Source organism: Eretmochelys imbricata, chromosome 19, assembly GCF_965152235.1.
Source record: "Eretmochelys imbricata isolate rEreImb1 chromosome 19, rEreImb1.hap1, whole genome shotgun sequence".
Classification (NCBI taxonomy): Eukaryota; Metazoa; Chordata; order Testudines; family Cheloniidae; genus Eretmochelys; species Eretmochelys imbricata.
Window position 1 is genome coordinate 15,964,127 of NC_135590.1, and position 18,042 is coordinate 15,982,168.

The window sequence follows — 18,042 nt, forward strand, 5'->3', positions numbered from 1 at the left end:
GCAGGGCCCAGCACTTGGGGATGGCGGAGTAGGAGCTGTTCAAAATATCAGCTCCCATGTGTCACCAGCGCATTGGAAAATCCGTCCCCAACCTCTCCTCTCCACTGGGCTCTTGTTCCAGTGGGATCAGATGATCGAGCAGGGCCAGAGGGAGCCTGAACCGCCCCGCACAGATCCACGGGTGGGTCTGAGCTAGGAGTGGGAGTGGGGCTGTGGACTAGGTCTGCCCTGCAGTCAGAGGTGCGGCTGCAGCATGTCTGGACACAGCCAAGCTGGCTTTGGTCTAACTCCAGAACCAGAGAGCAGTGACGCTGCGGCAGCATGGACTGTTCACGCCTGCCTGGGACTTGAATGGCTCGCCCTGCCCCTACTGCCATGCCTGCCTTGCTACTGCTGGCGAGAGCAGAGCCAGCTCGGGGATGTCTCGACCTGCTGGGTGCACCTCTGATTGCAGGGCAGACGCACCCCATGGTTATAACATTTGCACTAATAGACGTGGGCGGGATACCTGCACTCACATGCTAGATGAGCTGCTGGCTCGGGCACGGCATTCATGTCTAGGTGGGTGGGGTGGCCTCCTGGGGAAAGCCTTGGCCAGCTGGGTACCATGGTGGCCAGGTGGAGGGTGCTACCCCGTGATGCTGTCCCGTCTCACTCTCATTTGCGCTCTGACCCCAGGGCACATTAACCTCTCACTGTGTTGCAAGCAGCTGGGAGAATTGCACCCAGTGCCAAGAGATAAGGGCAGGAGGCATGCAGCCAGCCCGATCCCGGTGCAGAGCTGGGAGAGATTCCAGGAGGCCAAGCATGTCCCTTTTGTCTGCACCCAGCGTGCAGGTCTCTGGGATCCAGGTCGTGCTGCCCTGAGCCAGGCCTGAGAGACTTCAGCTGCAGGTCCCAGTGATGCCGCCCCTTGGAGCTGCCCTGGTGCCAGTGTGACCCCCACACCAGGAGCAGAGCAGTACCCTACTCGTTGCCACCGCATGCTCAGCCAGAAGGTTTGGATAAAAGTGTCAGACACACGGGGCCTGATTCTCCCCTATGGACACCTGGAGGACTCCAGGGACTCCTGATTTACTCCACCAGGAGGTGCTGGAAACCACTACCAGTGTAATTGCCATGAGGCCCCAGCTGCCCACAGCCCCATCTAGTGCTCCTTGCCTCCCTGAGACCAGCCCAGCTTATGAAGCCCATGGAGCCGTCAGGCTAGAAGCAGAGTTTGGCATTTAAGGATAGAACAGTGACCCTCCCGCCCTTGCCTGTAGTCAAGTGCACGGCGTAGCCAGCTTGTGTCACTTCACATGGCTTGGCAGAGGGGCTAGGATTGCCAGGTGTCCGGTTTTCAACCAGAATGCCCAGCCAAAAAGGGACTGTACAAACACAGAACAATGGGGTTCTGGCCCATGGCTGGGGCTCTTAGGGGCTACCACACTACAAATAATAAATAATAAGCATACTGCAGTGATGGGCACTATAGAAAACCCTTAGGTAGTGAGATAAGCAGAACTTAATACCCCGTCTAGTGGCTAGATCATGCATAGAGGTTTGTGGGTCTGCTGCCTGATGTTTTAGCAGAAGCACATTTGACCCAGAGGCCCCACATTCAGCCCTCCTGGGTGACTCCTTCAGCAGTGGCTTTACACGAATCGTTAATTACCATGGATAGCTAGGACTGGGGTTTAGCTCCCCTCTGCACCCTCCAACAGCAGCGTTGGCCCAGGACTGACGCGGGACGAAAGACAGCCAGCATTACAGCCCAGCTGTTCCTTGCAGCTCTTTCAGCTACTGCCCCAGCCAAACGCTACGTCACTTGCAAGGACTAACAGGCTCACAGCAGGGGGCTGCGTGGCTGCATCTTCACCCGTGGCATGTGAGTGAAGGGCAGGAAACAATGCCTGCTCATACAATCTGAGCCCACTGCCCACGGGCATTACAAGCATAGAGCCAAGCTAAGGCCCCATTCTGCAATCAGATCTGACCTCACCAATGGGGCAACTGCAGTGTAGAGCAAATGAGCAGATTTGCACTGGACCCAGAAGCCCTGTCAGACCTCAGCATTAGCCCAGGGCAAATCAGCACATAGAGGAACACCGGGCTCTGACAAATCCTGGAGCGTGAAATATGGAGCTGAACAATAACCATCTGATCAGACTCCTTCAGAACAAGGGGACGGCTTCCTAGGTTTAATGCCAGAGCACCACCTGTTGGGCAAAAGATATCACTGCAGCCTTAGTTTGTTTTATAAGAGTAGGAGACATCCTTAAAAAAATTAAACCTGTGGGTAGGTCCTTTAAAATCACAATAAATCACCCACATTTAAAGATCCAGGTGCAGTTTGTTCTAAGTTGCTATTCTGGAGGAAATGTGATGGGCTCCAGCTTCCCCGGCTCCTTTGTCCAAGACCCTCTGACCGTCCCTATGGGACAGCGGCAGATCGCAAGGCAGGACTTCAAGTCCCCCAGCGACCCGTGTGTTCATGGGCAGGAAGAGGGACACCTCAGTGTTTCACCTACTAGTGTTTCCCTCCAGGTCAACCGTGGGATGAGTGGTGGGCAGGTGCTCAGCCCAGTTCCTAACAGGCCGGTGACCATGTCACAAAATAGTCTCACCACGGCTGGCACTAACTGGCCCCTTCAGCTGAGGTGCTGAGGGCCAGATGGGCCATGGAGACCGAACAGCTCTCTCACCTTGAAAGGGGTCTCCCGTAGAGCAAGGTCAACATGTGTTGGCAGGGGCTGTGGGAAAAGCTGGCCCTGCCGCTGCCCATGCAGTACCCCTTCCCTAGGGCGAGACAGCTGCCCTCCAAGGCTGTCATGCTTTCATGGCATAGTTTTCATTGGACCTAAATTCATTATAAAATTTAAATGATAGCCCCATCCCCACCACTGGCCATAAAAAGGGCTGGGGCTGTGCCGTTTGCTTCCTAAAGACACTTCTGGAACGCTGATGGGCGCATCAGCAGCCTTCCCCAGGGGGCTGCCTTGTCGTTACTCAACAGGCTGGCTCAGGTGCTGGGATTCATTTCTCGGAGTGCTAGGTCTGTCTGTCTTCTCCTGTCTGCAGGGCACACATTGTCGGGCCTGTCCTACAAGCACCGTGCATGCCATCGACAAAGAACAATCCGAGGGATCTGCACAGCGCCTGGCCAGGGTGCTCTCTGAATCAGTGACCGAAGATACAACGCTGGGTTTGGTTCTGGAGAAGTGGCCAGACTCTGTAAAACTGGGCTGGGACCACGTCCCTTGGGTGCCTCAGCACTGCCGGCCCCAAGCAATGAGGAATGATGGACGGTACCTGGGTTCATTCATGCTGTTCCAGGGGGAGGTTTGCTGGGCTCTCATCTTCCCAGCCCTAATGACTCCTGGCAGCACCTTGCATTGCCCCACCCCACCCAGAGCACCCAGAACAGGAAATAAGAGCCCAATGCTGAAAACTCTCTATTCCCATTCATCTCATTAGGATTTGAAGCCCTTAGGCCCCAGTCCTTAAAGGTACATAGGTGCCTCAGTCCCAGTTTGGGGCCCACTGTGATCCACAACATTGCCACTGAACCCTGCAGGCTCCTAAACTCACTTGCCCCCCTAAGTTTTCAGGGTAAAAGTTCCCACGGCATCTATGTTTTTGCCTCTGGCCATGTGCATGGCTCCCTCCCTCCAGGCATCTGGATGCCCACCTGAGCCCCAGAGCAATCCATGAACTGGAGGGAAGATCAGGGCTCACCCACCTAAGTAGGGTTGCCAGGTGTCCAGTTTTTTACCAGAATGCCCGGTCGAAAAGGGACCCTGGCGGCCCCGTTAAAAGTCCAGTTGGTGACGCAGCGGGACTAAGGCAGGCTCCCTGCCTGCCATGGCATCGTGCAGCTCCCAGAAACAGTGGCATGTTCTACCTCCGGCTCCTATGCATAGGGGCAGCCAGGGGGCTCTGCACACTGTCCCCACCCTAAGCGCCAGCTCTGCAGTTCCCATTGGCTGGGAACCATGGCCAACAGGAGCTATGGGGGTGATGCCTGCAGACAGGGCAGCACGCAGAGCCACCACCATGCCTCCGCATAGGAGCCAGATGGAGGACATGTTGCTGCTTCCAGGAGATGCCTGAGGTAAGCACTGCCCAGAGCCTACACTCCTGACCCCCTCCTGTGCCCCACCCCCTGCCCCAGCCCTGATGCCCCTCCTGCTCTCCGAACCCCTGAGTCCCAGCCCTGAGCACCCTCCTACAACCCCAAACCCCTCATCCCCATCCCCACCCCAGAGTCTACAACCCAGCCACAGCCCTCACCTGCCCCGCACACCGCAACTCCCTGCCCCAATCCAGAGACCCCTCCCACACTATGAACCCCTAGGCCCCAGCCTAGAGCCCCCTCCTGCACCCCAAATCCCTCATCCCTGGCCCCACACCAGAGCCTGCACCCCAAGTCAGAGCCCTCACCCTATGCTCTCCCCCACCCCCAAACCCCCTGCCCCAGCCTGGTGAAAATGAGCAAGTAAGTGAGGGTGGGGAGAGCAACTGATGGAGGGAGGGGGGATGGAGTGAGCAGGGGCGGGGCCTCGGAGAAGAGGTGGGGTGGGGTGCGGGGAAAGGGTGTTTGGTTTTGTGCAAATAGAAAGTTGGCAACCCTATAAGTCACGTGCAGGGCCTGACCCAGGAGGGGTGCTCGGAGGCCACCTACCAGATTGGTCTGTGATGGGGTGTACTGGGCCCTTTGAGGCCCCCTGCTGGAGTCCTCAGGGTCCTACCACAGACCACCCCAGAAAAGGAGCAATAAAGGTGGGTCCTCCAGGCCTGCCTAGAAAGGCTGCAGGGAAGCAGCCAATCAGAGCCCAGCAGGCTCAGTTAAAAAGGAGCAGAGAGAGCGCGCAGGTTCGTACCCACCTGATAGGAGGCGCTCACAAGGGCTGTGTCCCCTATCACAGGGTCCCTTTGGAATCTGAGCCCTGCTGCGGGAGGCTGTGCCCAGGTGGTCACTGGTAGCCCAGTGGTGAGGGTCCTCACCTGGGATGTGGGAGACCCAGGTTCTGCCCCTTTCCACCTGAGGGGAAATAAAGGATTTGAACAGGGCTCTGGGATAATCTGATGTGGGGCTCTGATAGTTTCTCCTGTTGAAGCTGGTGCAGGGGAGTGGATCCAGGGGCTCTGACCTCCCAGCTGGGTGCCCAAACCACATGACTATATGGCGTCCCGTTGTGGATCTAGGCCTTGAAGGCTCTTATGCTCAGCAGTTTTGAGGCCCGCTCCATGTCCCTGGGAGGTTCTTGGGACTTTGTCATCTTTCGAGTGGTTCTGTGCTGGCATTTGGTTCTGGGAATCTCACTCCAAAAAGACGTTAACAAGCTGGAGGCAATTCAGTGAACAGCAAAAAAACCAAACAAACGATGCAGGAGTTGGAGAGATGGATTTAAGAGGAAATCTTAGACAAGCTAAAGATCCATTGCTCACCTAAGCAACTGCTAGGGAGGCCTGAGGCTTACAACTCTGCAAAGTGTAAGCAGCAGGGAGGGAGAGGAATTATTTAGAAGGTAACGAGATGCCCAGGATGGATTGAAAGGGAGGGGAGCTTAGGGTGAATATGAGACAAGCCTTCCCAAAGGGTGAGATCTCTGAGGATGTGGAACTGTGTACCCAAGGGAAGCTGCAGAAGCCCCATCACTTAGGACATTTAAAATTGGCCTGGAAAGAGCCCTTGGAAATGCCCCCCTCAGGGATGGATCCTGAGGGGGGCATTGCAGGCCTGCAATGGCACTGGGAGACAGGCTGGAGGCTCTGAGAGGCATTTCCCAGCAATAGCTTCCAGGAGATGATGCCAATTTACCCCGGATGATTTATTTCGTAGCATTTCCTCTTATTTTTTCCCAGCTAAATGAGCTGGCTCAGCAGCCGTGGGCTGACTCCCTTTCCCCCGTCGCTCTGTGTGACACCGAGCAGTCGGGCGGGGGCCTGCCCCCCAGCGCTGTGCTGCAGTATGCAGTCACTCTCAGAGCGCACACGCCCGCTGTGGGTGGGCTTGACATGCTCCCCAGGGGGTTACAGACGTGCAGCTTTTCAGACATGCTCAGCTCCCCTTTAGGCACCGAAATGAGACTCAAGGGAGCAGAAGGGGCAGGAATGGGGCTGGGAAGCCCGCTCACAGGCGGTGGCACGTGCTGTGGGGCTGAGGCCTGGTAAGAATTGCACCAACAGTGCTGGTTTCCCTCCTGTGCCGTTGTGCCAGGTAACGGGGGGTAGGCCTGCTGAGCCCCAGCTCTCTGGCCTCCCCCACTCCAGTACATTTGGAATGCTGCACCTGTGATAACCGTCCTGGCTCCTCGCCATATGGCTCCCTCCACTTTAAGTCTTTTCATTAGCTCACCTGCTTCCACCAAATCAGCCACAAGCGGAGGGGGAGATGGGAATGGACCTCCTCTGCACCCGCCCCGTGCACGACTCTACTCACCTGCTCATGCCTCCTCATGGCAGAAACTTGCTCCTATTCCCCCAAATGCGGGGGGCCTCCACCTCCCTGCCCACAGTCTGTCTCCCCACAAGCACAGGCAGCCTGCTCCAGCAGCAGGCGGCTCTCACCAATTCACTGGGCTTAGCTGGAGAACTGCGCCCATTGTGATCCATGGGGAGGGGTGGCTGGGTGGAAGGTCTCAGGGAACAGCAGGGACAGGATGTCATTTGGGCAGCAACAGGGTGTGGAAGACAAGCTAGAAAACCAACCAAATGCGCATCTGCTACTTGTCATTTTAAACTCCCCTGCCAGTGTCAAATCTGATCCGAAGTGTCTGGCCCAAGGTCACACACTGAGCTGGGACCTGAACCCCAATCTCCTGAGCCCCAGTGCTGTGCCTTCACCCCAGAACCAGATCTGGGACGTCCACCCTTTGTAAACCTCATCACAATTCACAATTCAAGACACAATTCACTCCGCCTTCGGTAGACTGCCATGAGAACAAACGTCTGAATCCTCTGGACGTTAAAACAATGCAAAGCACAGCCCCTACCAGAGCCCTGCACAGCCCCACTGCTAACTACACGTGGCCAAGGGAGTCCACATGAGAGCCATCTACAGCCATTTGTACTCTAACCAAATTCTGCACACCACCTGGAGTTCACGATGCATAGCATATCCTATGCCTTTTGTATAGATGAGCTATGAAAGCATACCTATAGTCCTGGGGCACAGTGCCCTGTTCCCGGATAGTCTTGAAAAGGCTGGTGAGTTTCCTGACCAGGTGGGCACCTCCACACTTGTACAGTTCAGATGGAATGCTCTCAGGGCCTGGAGACTTGCCCATGGACAGCATCTTGATGGCCTCTAGTAATCTCGTCTAAAGAAGGAGTGAGGGACAGCTCCTCCAGGACAGGATGCTGCAGGAAGTGAGTCAATAGCTTCATTGGACATAGGCATTGACAGTTCAGAAGACTATCAAAGTGCTCTGCCCAGTGAGAGAGAATATCACCATCCCCTGTGAACAGCCCGTTACTGTCTGCAGTGAGGACAGGGGCTGTACCACTGGATTTTGGGCCATACTCAGCATGGAGACCTTCTTAAAGGCCTTCATGTCATGCTTGTCAGCTGCTCCCTGCAGTTTTTCAGCCTTCTGCTCCCACCAGTGTTTCTTCATTAGCCTTAATCTGGTTTGTTGTGTATGTTTGGTCTGATGGTACCTGGCCTTCTTCATTGCTGATTTCTTGTCCAAGATGTAGAACTTGTGTTTGGTGTGCATGGTCTTCAGTAGCCAGTCTATCTTATGGTCATTCTCATCGAACCAGTCTTGGTGTTGCCACCTTACAAAGCCAAGAACCTTGGATGCTGTATTATATGTGACATCTCTGAGCTTCTACCAGGTTGCCTCAATATCTGTGGGGTTCTTTGGGACCTCAGCTAATGCAGTCTCCAGTGTCTGTTCCAACTTTGTTTGCTGGGGTCTTTCATGGAAACCACATTGATCATCTTTAGGGGTTTGAAATGACATCTGGGGCGCTTTGGTGCAAAGTGTAGTAACATGATACATCTCACTACCCGATGGTCTGACCAGCATTTGGCGCCTCTCAAAGAGTGGGTGTTGTACACATCTTTAATGTCTTTAGACTGTACTGTAACCCTAAGCGTCGACAGCATGCTCATCAGGGCTCAACTTTGCTGGGTCGGACACATGGTCCGCCTGGAGGTTTCCTGTATGCCAAAAGCAGTGCTCTCCAGCCAGCTGAGCACAGGAGCCCGCTCTAAGGGTCGACCCATCCTCAGATATAAAGACACCTTGAAATCCAACTCAAAGCATGCACGATAGACATTAAAACCTGGGAACTTGTTGCCCTGGACAGACCCAGAAGGAGAGGTCTGTGCCCACTTTTGAGGAGCTGCATGTGAAGTCTCTGCGGGAAGAGAGCATGTCATAAGGTCAGTGCTCCATCCTCCCCCCAGCAATGACTACACTTGCAAGACCCCAGATCGGACTCACTTCCCACGTGAGAAGCGATAAGAACAAACCCAGAACTGAAGTCAGCACCATCTGAACACTCATCCATCATCGTGTATCCTGTGCCATGCCTTGTGTGGCCGCCATTGCAGTTGACATCAGCCCAACCTCCCTTGGCCTCCCCGCACCGCATTAATCACTTCCTTTAAATCCAGGCATGCTTGTTGTCTGCGATACACTCTGAGCTGACAGACAGATCTCGTTGCTGCTTTTGGTGACACGGCTACGGGTGCACTACGTTATAGCACCCACCTCAGTTTAACAGAGCCCAGCAGGAGACCCAGCGGAATCTCATATTACACGCGCGACTTTACCAGAGGGTTGCAGACGTCTTTACTTACCCTGCAGGCAGTTTAGCTCCCTATGCACCTCACAGGCCCCTTTGCAAACCAGAGAGAGGGATTTAGTTTGGAAAGTCCCGCTCTCTCCTGGACAGCCCTCCCCCCGTGGCTATACCCCTGCAACCAAAGAGCCATACGCTGCATAGGGATGCACAGGAAAATACTCACAATTTATTACCCAAACAAGTCCCCAGGTGGGAGCAGCTCAGGACTCTCCCAGAGATGCACACTGCTCCCTTAAAAAAAGAACCCCCGTGTTCACTGCACTCCCAGCCCCATCTCAATTCCTGACAGCCACCAAGTCAAAACCAAGGCGATCTGACAGTTTGGGCGCTGGGGGCATGTGCCCATCTGAAATTTTCCTTTGGAAGTCCCAGTCCTCAGACCTTCCTCCCAGCCCCAATCCCTGGTTCCAAGTGTCCACCACAAACCAGTCTCCACATTCGCTCTGTTCCCAGCTGTGCTCAGATGCTCCAGGAAGCAGCATGTACACACTACACATATCCAACACACACCCACACAGACACATTACACAGACATTAAATCCAGGATACCTCTTGTTTACATGTTAGGAATGATGCTAAATCCAGTATCCTTGTACAAGCATTATTTAGCCGTGGGGGGTCAGAGTCTGGTCTCATTTCCACTGGTGTAAAATTGGAATAACTCCATTCACTGAAATGGATTTACTACAGATTTATCCTGGTAGTCACTGAGACCAGAATCTAGGCCTGAGCCTTCCAGAAATAAATGGGCAGACGGATGTTTTGCAAATTCAGCACAGGATCAGTGTTTAGAAAAATCAGATTGGTCCTGAAACCATTTATATTGGTCCCATCCACAAAGCACGTTTGTGACGGTCCTTCCAGGGTGATTTTAGCAGCTGGTATTTCAAGATAGAGGTTGATGTTTTATCCCCTTTGAAATCTGAGATTCCCAACCTTCCACTCAAGAGGACAGGCAGCATCAGTTTCTGTCTCAAGTAGTTCTTGAGATGGCAGCTACCAAAACACACTGGAATGCAAGCGTGGGGGGAGCAAGATGGTAATCGGCGTGGTGTGATTTAAAAGATCTGACAAAATGACCTTTGATGATTATAAATTAGTGCTTTATACCCCTGGAAAGCTGAGAATACCAGCTTTTTTAATGGCAGGAAGTTTGTCCCCTAGGTAGTTTGTGAGAAATGAATTTCTTAAGTCTATGTCAAGCCTTTAGGAGTTGTTATGTGTATCAATGGAGCTGTAGGGTTTTTTTTAAATGCCCAACACAGGGTGTAGCAGGTACCTTGGACCAGCGATATATTCATTCCCGTCAATAACCAGGGTTGGGTTGTATCTTTGGGTACATGTGATCTTTTTGTATAGGACTTTGAGGTCCTCAGATGGAAGGTGCTGGAGAATGGCAAAGGGCTGGTATTACTGTGCAGCACAAAGTCCTTCCAGGTTTATTAGAAGCATCTTGTTCCTTGCGACACCGATGTGTTTCTGCATTGCAGCTGTATTATGATGACCCCAGTCCTGCCTGGGCACTGAGATCTACCCTGATTCCACAGCTGGGAGACCAGAGCCCCTGCATGGCTCAGTCCTCTCCCAGAAGGAACTTCCCAGTGCCCAGGCAGGAGCTGCAGCTCCAGAAACACCATGTTGGAGACCTGACCTTAGAGTGACAGCTGGGGAAGGAGCGCTCTTCACATCAGTTTGCTGGGTCTGGGAGCCCAGGAGGGTCAATAAGAAACCTGGGCAGCAGTTCTGCATTCTCAGAGACTGGGGGCAGCCTTAGACTCCTGCGTCTTTGCACTGGCAGAAGGTGAAAGGCCAGCAAAAGTGATGCGCCCAGCCCCCAGGGAAAGGATAACAAAATCCACATGGGCCTCTGTAGTTCCCTGAGCACCCAAACCAGAGACCACGGCTGGAGGCACCGTGGAGGGGCTGGCAGCACAGAGTGCCCACTTTAACGAGGAGTTAGGGAACCCAGGGACACAAGTGGGAGGGGGAGGCCTGAATCTAAACTAATTCCCTCCCCAGAGGGAATCATTGCAGAGTCCTCCCATGCCTATGGCTATTCTCCTGGCTCCTGTGTGCCCAAGGCTGGACGCGAGGCCAGTGGCAGTGAGTCCTGTTGGATTCATAGTGCTCGTCTCCCGCGAGCCAGGTGGCCACAGTGAGTGCTGGGGGGAAACCTAGCATGAGCTCTCATGCAGCCTGGGGCATGGCACATTGCACATCTGATCTCCAGGGCTGTGTCTGCACAGCGCCCGGCCCAGTGGGGCCTGGGTCCGTGACGGGGGCTCCTAGGCACTGCTGCAATTCAAACAACAGGAACAGTAAGAGAGAGGCCATGTCGAGCAGAACACCAGGGTTTTCTGTCCCAGAGCTCCCCTCTGGGGGGACCATTGCAGGAGGGCAGGAGGGACGCCTCTATCAATCCAGAACCCTGCCCCATGTGGCCATGGCAGCATTCGCTAATGTGCCACAGTATATCTGAGCCAAACCACTAGGTTTCTTTTATATTTTCCTCCTTGCAGGGGCAGGGAGGATCCAGGCACGGTGGGAGGGGCTGGGGGTGGGGGTGTCCCTCTACACCCGTAGTGAAAAGCAAACATTAAATGCCCCCCAAAACCTGAGTAGCGCCTGGTACCACCTGCGGCTGGTTCCCTGCCATCCCGGCCGGTAAGGGATGGGAACTTGGGGCTACAGCTCTCCCTGCGTAACGCATCGGGTCTCCCTGCAGAGGGCCGAGTGCTGCCGGTTAGACAGAGCCTGTGTTTAGGCCGCAAAATCCTCGGCCTCGGGTTCTCTGCTGTCGGGTGGGGGGCAGCCCGCTCTGGGGTTTGCTGTGAAACCCACTGACCCTGCTTCTCTCCCTGCAGAGCCCTCGTACAGAGGGCGGATACTGCTGATCAGTGCAGGCGGCAGCCCTGGCTTGGGGGCAGAGCCGGTGCTGCCCCTGAAGGCCAGTCCTCGGGGGAGGTAGTGTGCACAGTATGTCCAGCGCCCTAGACCCTAACCACAACCCAGGGCAGGGGGTGCTGCATGGGGGGCGGGGATCCAGGCAAGCCCGGGGGCCTGGGCTGAGCCCGGCTCACCAGTGACAATAAGCTCCGTGGACTGGCGTCACTGACGCCCCGGTGTGGCCTGCTGGCTGCTTTGAGACTTTGGTGAAACTGCCAAACTTCATCCCGTTTGGTTGGCAAGCTCTTAAAGGGAGCCAGGGCTCAAGGGAGCTTTATCTCACAAGTTGCAGGGGTCACACTGGATCCCGGCAGAAGCAGGACCCAGCCTGGGAAGGGACTCGCTTCTGTTTGCCAGACAAGGGCTTCACCTTTGGGTGCCAGAGAGGAGAATGTCCTACGGACCCCCACTGCGCCATCTGCCCCAGGCTTCTCAGAAGGCCTGAATAAGGATACTGGATCATCTATTACAAAAGAAAAGACAAGGAAATTGTGCCCCAGAACATCACAGTGAACGAACGTACTCAGCTAAGAACAACCCTTCGTTGCGCATCATGCTCCTACCGCAGAGTCATCGCGGGTATCAGCACCGCTCAGCTGTTTGGGTGTGAAGACGAGAAAATACCCCCAAACAAACGTCCTTGGTTCCTAAGTCTGTGTCCTTAGATGCCACCAAAGAAACATTTCTCCACAGGGGTTTTCCCCAGCTTTGCCAGACACGTGGTTGCTTATTCCCCCTCGGAGGTTCCTCTACTCCCCCGCTCCAAGGAACACAAGATGTTCTTGCTGCATAGCACCAAGGAAAACCCAGCAAACTCCAGCCCCACCAGTCAAGCTGTGTTGATGCTCGACAGTCTCTCCTTTCCCTGCTGGTCAGAAATGGTCTTAACGGTGTTAAGACGTGTCCTTCAGTTCTGGGCTTTGGGGCTGCTGCGGGGGCACCTCTGTGGAGGGGGACTGCATTTCCTGGGATCTGTCTGTGGAGAGAGCAATGGAGGCAAGTGCAGTGAAAAGCCCTGGAAAGCACAGTTCTCTGTCCACAAACGGGTACAGCACAGTCCTCCCCACTCTCCTTTCCACCAGCCAACCCCCGCTCCCTGTAGCCCCCTGGCGGCCCCACTCCCAGCCTCAGCGAGACCCATTCCCTCCAGCTTCCCAGCCCCCAGCCAGCCCCACTGCTCACAGCCAGAGCCACTCCCCCAGGACTTTTGCCCACAGACAGCCCCATTCCCTCCAGATCCCCTGTCCTTGGGTGGCCGCACCGCCCCTGCCTCCCAGCTCATAGGCAGCCCCAGCAGTCCAGCCCACTCCCCCAGTACCCTTGTCCCGGGCCAGCCCCACTTCTCCCAGCCCCCGAGTGGCCCAACCCTCAGACCTTGAAGGGACCATATCCTTGGCTTATTCAGAGACTGCCAAGGGTGCCAAATGTATTGTTCAAGGCAGTGACCTCCCAGGAACTAACCATCAGGCAAGACCCCCCTCGTGCTGGAACAGGGCGAAAAGCGCTAGGCAAAGGCTGTCTGTGTGCTCTGGCAGGGCACCCGCATGCCGTGGCCATGGCACTGCTCGGTGTCAGCTCTTTGGGGCAGGGACCATCTGTCCGTTCTGCGTCTGTACAGCGCCTAGCACCATGCAGCCTGGTCTGTGACTAGGGCTCCCAAGCGCTGTGGTAACACAACTGATAAATAACGATACTCACACTAGAGAGATGCCTATCAGAGTAATAACACATAACAATCCCCATTGTTCCAGATGGGGAATTAGAGGCGCAGAGGGGAAGTGACGAGAGTCTCTCAGTTCCCTGCTGTAACCACTAGCCCATGCTTCTAGGCAGTGTGACCCTTCTGCAGGGCACACTTGCCCTCTGTCTCCAGTGGCCCAGTGGCCACAGGACCAGATTCTCTGGGGGACACAGGGCAGAGCAGGGCCCATCAGGCAGGGCCAGACCTGCTGTCTGGTACATACCTGAGCTTAGAGACATTTCAGCTAGTTTCAGAGGCAGGTCGGAGGGGCTGACGCCGGCCGGCGAGCCCAGAATGTCAGGGAGGGCGTTCCTGCGACCAGTCCTCCCGGAGGATGCAAAGTCCAGCACAGGCTCCACCTCAGTCATGCTTCCCCTAGAAGGCACACCCAGGTCAGGCTAGAATCTCCTGCTTCCCCATCCCACCCCAGGGGCCTGACTGGGGAGCTCAGAGCCTTGGGAGCAGAGCACATGGTGGGGAGAGGGACTGAAACCAGGATGGAGGCTAGGGTGACCAGACAGCAAGTGTGAAAAATCGGGATGGGGGTGGGGGGTAATAGGAGCCTATATAAGAAAAAGACCCCAAAATCGGGACTGTCCCTATAAAATCGGGACATCTGGTCACCCTAATGGAGGCAGAGAAATCCTGTCTTCCCCACACCCCCATGCCTAGGCTGGCCACCTGGCTGGGTTTGGTGCTGCCTTGCTGGTTGCTGGGGAAAAGATATAACGTGCTGGCTTTTTCCCCTTGGCTGGGACCAGCCCTCCCAGTCAGATGTGCACACGCCATTTTGTAACTACCACTCACGTCACGTCTGCGAGTGCGGCCGTACTATACCCAGCATCTACTGGCCCCATTCTGTGCTACATTTAACCTGGACCGTAAGCCTCTTTGGGGCAGGGATCATACTTTTACTTTAATCTGCACCACCAACGTCTAGGATTCTGTAGAAATACTTTGCATTGGCAGTGGGTTTTTTAAACACCCAGGTCCTCTTGGGGCTGCTGCGACAGGGGGAGGAGCAGGGTGGGGGAGGCAGGGGCTCCTGGGAGGGGACGGTACGGGGCGTCCTTGAGCTGGCAGTACCCCCAGCACCAGGCCTTGGCCCATCCAGGCCGTTTGTCTGTGACACTCACTCACTGGCCCTGGGAAAGACTCCAGGACACGGGAGCTGGAGTGCAGAGCCCTGCCTGGCAGGGGCACTGGGGTGCAGTGACAGCAGCCATTGGGGCTGGCATCAGGGATTGCGCTGGGGAGCTCCAGAGGCAGGAGCCAGGGGATCCATAGCTTGAACTAAAGAGCCTGGCTCTGTAGCTGGGGCTACAACACATTTACCTCCTCTGTGACTCGGTACAGGAGGGGGTCAGGACTGAACGGTGTGTAACCTGGGCTTCTGATCTTTCCTGGTGGAATACTGACCTGGGTTTCCTCCCTACCCCATTTCCTGTCTTCAGTCGCTTTACGGGACAGGTGGTAGCAGAGCTGCCACCTGGCTGGTGTTTCTAGTGTCTTGCTGCTTTCTGGTCAGAAGTAAAATATGCCAGTGTTTTTGCTGGCTGATCTTAGCTACCGGCCACACAAGGCCATAGGGGCTGGAACTCGGGGTGCTGGGGGGGCTGTCGCACCCCCTCGCTTGAAGTGGTTTCCATCCTATGCAGGGTTCAGTTTGGTTCAATGGCTCTCAGCCCCCCCCCACTGTACACACTGTGCCAGCCGCATGGCTGGGACCGCTGGCGCCCAGGTCCTGCTCTGCACGCCTGCAGCAGCCACCAGCTGTTGGGGAAGCCTAGCCCTAATCCTGCCTCGAATCCCTCCAAGCCTCAAGTAGGCCCTCCCTTTGGTTCCCCCCAGTCCTGGGTCCTGGCCCCACCCACAGACCAACCCTGCCTCCCCCGGAATGTGGCCCTGCCCACAGACCAGCCGGTTTTTCTGTGCCTTGGAGGTGACAGCCCTAGGACTCAGGGTGTGGTGCAGGTGCTCTGGGGGCAGGGACGGCATGGGAGCAGTCCAAGCTTTCCCCACGTGCTCTGCCAAAGTGCCTCATCCCTGGTAGGGGAAGAGGGCAGGTCAGCCTCATGGCCCAGCCACTCCTTGGCCTCTCTGCTCAGACGCCCGACAAGTGGCCCAGCGAGTGCCAGTGGGGGGTGGTTTTGCTGATGGGGCCTCCTGCCCACAAGGAACTGAGCCAGCCCAGCTTGGCCTGGGACTTTTCTCTTTGGGTTTGGTTGGGCTGAAGGTTCTCATGGGGTGTGCAGAGCCTCCAGGAGGGGAGTGGATGGGTCAGGGTGGACCAGGGCTCCTGGGCACCTTGTGTGCAAGCAGTCAGCTTCAGGGCAACCCTCTCTGCACTGTTGGAAAGGGCAATGGGAATGGGGCACCCACTGAACCAGGCTTCATCTCCCCTCTGGTTCTGCACCCTGCAGGTTTCCCTTGGGGGGAATCACAGCCTCCAGTTGACCATCTCCAGCGACCCGCCATTGCCAGCAGCCCTGTCTCTGTCCTGGTGCATGGTACGTGGACGACACTCAGCCAAGCCTAGAGGGAACAGGAGCAGAGGCGCAGCCTTACCTGCAGCCTTCCAAAAGGGGCTGGCTCTGGCTCTCCGAGTTCCCAGGGACCCTGCTTTCCTGGGGTAGGCTCCCAGGGGTGGGGTCTCCCCCTCCAGACGTCCTCCAGCCTGGGGAGCGATTTCACCAAGAGAATCTGGGGCTCAGACCGGGGCTCGGTCCCAGCGTGACTGGCCTTTGCCCACAGAGCGACGCAGCACGGCCTGTGCAAAGAGAGAGTGAAACCCTCAGAGCCGTCCTGGGGATGCCCACGGGCAACCCAGCGGCAGCTCCCAGACAGAGCTGCCCCAATGTCCTCCAGGATTAACTCCCCCAGCTCCCGCAGCCTGGTCTCTCTCTACCATGCCCACATTCAAGGGGCAAGAAATGACTATTTCCTATAGGCTTCACATGCTATATAAGATCCTAGAACTGTTCCTGCAGTATAAACTCTGCACCCCCAGCCCTTTGGCAAGCATGAAGTGGGTTCCACCCAAATGGGCACTGGGTGCTAGCCACAGTGGGTCAATTTCTGTTCCCCGCAGGGGCGGCACTGGGGGGGACCCTGTAGCCACCCCTCCTAGCGCAAAGTTCAAACATTACGCATTCGTAAGGGTGGCATGGTACGGCATCTCCACCCTTACTTCTGTGCTGTAGCTGGCCCTGCCTTCAGAGCTGGGGGGCCGGAGAGCGGCGACTCTGGCCGGGTTCCCAGCCCTGAAGCCAGCAGCAGCACAGAAATAAGGGTGGCATGTGGAGCATGCAAAGGGGTGGGGACATGGAAATAACAACAAACAAGGGAGGAAGCATGCAGGGAGAGAGACGGGGGTGCCTAAGGAAGGGGATCACAGATGGGGGAGGGGGATCACAGACAGGGGAAGGGGAGCATCAATAGGGGAGGGGGGATCACTGACGGGGGAGCATGCCTGGGGGAGGAAGATCACAGAGGGGAAGGTGGGGCTTGGTTAGGGGAGGGGGTCATAGAACAAGGGAAGAGGAACTTGCATGGGGAAGGGATCACAGTGGGGGGAAGCTGCATTGGGGAGGGGGGGATCACCAACAGGGTAAGGGGGGCATGGTTAGAGGAAGGGGGGCATGGATGAGGGGCAAAGAGCCCCGAACAGAGGAAGTGTGGGTGGGGGAGAAGTCCCGGACCATGCAAGGAGGGGACTGACACACGGTGGAGCGATAATGTGCAGCCTGGTGCAGGGCACTGCACGCCATGGGGGTGGCACAGGGACAGGGGTCCGCAGCCAAATTGGGAGTGCAGGGGATGCTGCTGCTGTGAGCAGGGCAGGCAGGCACCAGCGGACCCTGCAAAGGGTCTGGTCCTGCCGCTGTGGCTGTCCGCGGGCTGCTAGTGGCGGGCTCGCCAGGCGCTGAGCAGAGCTATGACGCGGGGCGGTGGGCAATGTGAGGGGTGCGGGGCTGACCTCAAGCCGAGGGTGGCTCCAGGGCCCTTCCCACAAAGAGGCAGTGAGGGGTCAGAGCCCTCCTGCTCCTCCCGGGCCCTGTGGGGGGATAAGCGAGCCTCAGTGTTCCTGTATGTGTGCCCACGAGATGTATAGTGCAGTCCCTGTCCCCAGTTTTCTCTCTAGCCCACCACAGCCCCACCACCAGGAAGAGTCTGACACCGCCCTGGTTCCTCGTCCCCTAAATCTATTCAGATAACCGCAGCACCCCTGAAAATGACCACAGCACTGTCTTACTGTGACAGCCTCATCATGGGCACAGGCTGGGTCAGCAAGCCCCGAACTCACAGTGCCCCAGCATCCTGGGTGTTAAATGAAATCCAGAGGGAGGCCCAGCGCATTGTTTCCTTACCTGTGTGTGGTGTCTAGCACAATGGGGCCCTGATTCCTAATGGGGGTATCTAGACACCCCACCAGACAAATAACAACGTGGGGCTCAAAACTCCTCTAGCCAAAGCTAATCACAGGGAGATGCACTCCCAGCTCACTGCCTTCACGGCCCCCCTGTTGAAGAGCATCAGGCTGCTAACTC